The sequence below is a fragment of the Hyperoodon ampullatus genome (assembly GCF_949752795.1).
Source record: "Hyperoodon ampullatus genome assembly, chromosome: X".
In the NCBI taxonomy this organism is placed as follows: domain Eukaryota; kingdom Metazoa; phylum Chordata; class Mammalia; order Artiodactyla; family Ziphiidae; genus Hyperoodon; species Hyperoodon ampullatus.
The window spans coordinates 25,134,344-25,138,499 of NC_136913.1; positions in this window are offsets into that span (position 1 = coordinate 25,134,344).

Below are 4,156 nucleotides of genomic sequence, written 5' to 3' on the forward strand. Positions count from 1 at the left end.
AAAAGCAGATTGGATTGAAAATTAAAATTGCACAACTACTGCAACCTTTAACTGAAGGTGAGGTAGTTGAATGCAATTTCTGCTGAAGGACTCACTGGTGACCTATAAAACAATGGCATAACCATTATTTCTATGACTCCCTCAATTTTAAGAAAATAGAATTTTCAGCATCTATTATCAGCAATTTATATAAAGTTTTCCCTGAAATCCTTTCCACTATTTCTTCTTCAAAGGTAAAGACACTGTGAGGAAAAAGGTCACTGCTTGTAATTTTAAAAGAATCTAATGTAAATCTAGACTTTCATACCACTGTAACAGTCAAATGCAAGTATCCAGTCATATATATTATATAATGATTTAAAATTTTCCTCGTGAAATACAACATATTATCATTGCAAATAAACTGGTTTAAGGGGCTATATTGTCATTAGACACAAATAGCAAATTAAATATATTTTCCAGTATCATATATTGCTTATTACCCAATGAAATATATAAATTTAATTAATAATGGAGTTAGGGTTATATTTGTTGAATTGGAACAACAAGAAAAAGGAAACAGGGTTGCTGTTCTATCTTCACAAAGTTTTCTGAGTCATGATAAGAGTTTTTACAAGATTAACTTTGAGGCTAAAAATTTCAACATAAGTTATAAAATATTTCACATTAAGCTTACATTCCTTAAAATAACCTGATTTTTCTACTCATCTGAAAGAGTCAATCCAGTTTTACAAGCCCTCTACCACCACACTCCCATGACAGAATAATTATTTACACTGGCTTTTATTCAAGGGCATACAGTTTATTGCTCTGTTTGTATATACTATTTTAAATACTACTTGATTAAGGGTTTAGAGTGATGGTGATTTGTATTTTAGAACAGAGAGATTTCAGATTTAGATAGAAATTTTATTCTCTCACATATTAAACTGTCTTCAAAGACAACTGTGAGGAATAATGAGATAACATTTTTAGTTCATGCTACTTGAATTTTGTGTATTTGGAATACTCGTGAACAAGGCAAATCACACAATTGATAAATGATAACATGCTTTGGGTGTAGGAGATAACTGCAAATCCCATTTCTCAGAAAACTTTGAAAAATATGTTTTATAAAAAGAAAAAAGAAAAAATTACTACAAATAAAATGATTACCAGGACTTCCCTGGTGGCACAGTGGTTAAGAATCTGCCTACCAATGCAGGGGACACAGGTTCGATCCCTGGTCCAGGAAGCTCCCACATGCCGTGGAGCAACTAAGCCCGTGTGCCACAACTACTGAGGCTGTGCTCTAGAGTCCGCGAGCCACAACTACTGAGCCCGCGTGCCAAAACTACTGAAGCCCACGTGCCCTAGAATCCGTGTGCCGCAACTACTGAGCCTGTGTGCTGCGACTACTGAAGCCTGTGAGGCCTAGAGCCCGTGCTCTGCAACAAGAGAAGGCACCACAATGAGAAGCCCACACACCACAACGAAGAGTAGCTCCCACCTGCCACAACTAGAGAAAACCCGCACAAAGTAACAAAGATCCAACGCAGCCAAAAAAATAAAATAAAATAAAATGATTATCAAAATGGATAAAGAAACAGTTTATGTAAAGTACAAGATCTCTGAAACAAAGTCACCCATGCTAAAACTCTCGCTGAACATTAATTTATAAGTTCAAATGACATTAAATTTCTAAATCTTTGAAAGGTATTACTTACATAATTTCAAGAAGAATTGATGTTTTATATTTTAATCCTACACCTGCTACTGACAGTTTCAGCAAATTTCTATACAATGTTATAATGTAGTACTAAACGATTCTATTTGTCAATATTCTACCGAATTACCAAATAGAAAATTAATAAATATTTAGTACATTGCCCGAGTAAAGATAAGCATGTACAATATATTTTTCCTCAAAGAAGGAAGAAAAGAACCCATTTAGTTATATAAGACTAGTGACAAAAGATAAAATAGTGTGTGTTTTGCTGAGATATAAGTTCAGAGGAGAAATGCTGGCTTTATAAATCATATACTAAAACAACTCAACGAAGGGGGGGAGGGGGAGAGGGAGAGGGAGAGAAAATATTCTTTTCATTTAAACCTTTCCTGGACAAAGAAATCCTCTTTGAAAAGCTCTTCTATTTTATTTACATGCATATAGAAAACAGAAGATCATTTTTTGCCACTATTATTGAGATGGAAAAACTGTTGACACTTTTCATTAGTTGAATAAACTCCTCTATTTAGAAACCAAGGAACTCATAATGATACAAAGATAATAAACAGCACTTGATTTCTTTTTACATACTCTGCATGCTAACTTTTATTCATTCCAATATATCAAATTGAGGAACAAGGCAATAAAATAGATTTAACAAAATCAAACAAAAGTTTTCTAGGATATGTGATTGGGAAAAAAATGTTTCCCCAACCCAGGCTCCTTTACTGTGTATATAAACATATATGCATACTGTCCATTGAACATCACAATTAAAATCACGAGTCCTGGGCATTACAAGAATTACAAGTAAATATGGATTCAGATTTGGGTATTTTTAATACATTCTAGTTAAATGAAAAATCATACTCTTTAGACATTCATTGAATTCTTCAAGTATTCATTTATTCAACCAACTAAACAACCAATATGCTTTGAGTATCTACTATGTGCCAAAAGCAGTACAAGGTGCAAGGGAAACACTGATAGATAAGACATTCTGTTGCCTGTCTATATGCTGAGTCCAACAGGTCTCAATATGGTTTCTGCCAAAATAGTTACTGTTGTAGAATAGTAGTATTTTGCCAAAATATCCTCATCCTAACCCTATTACTCCTTGGCATATACGAAATGTGACAGTATGTTCTAAAAAGAGTCATAAATCAGAGATCCCATGGTTGCTATAGCTCCCATAATTCTCGTCTTTGTGTAGGTGGTTCTAGGGATTTTGAGGCTGATCAAGGAAAAAGGTAAGACCACAATAAGGTGGCACACACAAGCTTTACTTGGACGACGCTTTGACAGGTTTGCATGTGCGAGAAGTCCCCCACAGCATGAGACTGTCCAGAGGCTACGGCGCAGGGGACATGTTTTGGAAGATGGGCAAGAAAACTCCTGAGGGAGAAGGGGTTCAAAGAGGGGTCTTACGTATCACTCAGTCACAAGGCAGAGTCTCTGGGTCACAGATCTTCAAAGGGCAGATCGTAATCTTTATAACCCTGGGGTTTATCTTATCTATGGCCAGCAGATATTGGGCACAGTTTCAGAGGGTATGCAAAGCAGGCAAGTTATAATTGGCTAAAAATCTGCTTACTTGGGCTATGCTTAAAACAACTGAACGTGCAAAATTTTTAGTTCCGTGCTGGTGGGCTTTTGAGCTAATGGGTCTCAGCCTACTGTCAAACAGTAAAAAACCTAAGGGCCAATATACAGAGGTCATCTTTGGCTCATTCATATAACCTGCTAAATAACTGCTAATATGAGTTTCTCTCTGTAAGGTTACAGTCAGTAGATGTGTGGATAGTTATTTTATTTACGATTCCTTTACACTCTACTGTGTACTTTCTGTGGTTCAACTGCACATTCCTCAGAAACCCATCTGGACATGACAATTAATTAATTTACACATGCATTCATTCAGCAGAAATGTGTAGTTATATGTATATGAATATAAGTATACAAGGCACTTTTCCAGATGACGTGATAAAAGAAGACAAGAGAACACAAAAATAGGTTCCTAGCTCTCATGGAATCTGCGTGTTGGCCAAAATAAAACAAATGACCAAATGTATTAACAAATTAGATGCTGATAAATAATTCAAAGATGGGTGACTGACAGGGATCACGTGGGGTGATACTCAAGAGTTTTGGTCAGAGATGTACTCTCTGAAGGTGCGACTTAAGCTGAGAGGAAAAATGATAAAAAGAAGCAAGAGGTGAAACATTTCATATTCGGAAGCAATGCACTTCTATGAATGATAATAAAGTATATACCAAAAATGATGTAACTGGATTAACACTGAAGACATGAACTAAAATTTTTCTTTTAAAAAAGGAAGATTAACTCAGCAGAAAGAACACAGCAATAATCTTACGTCTACTCTGCTTAAATATTTGGCTGTTGATTTTCTTACTGCCTCGTTTACACCCAGGGGATTTATAAAAACT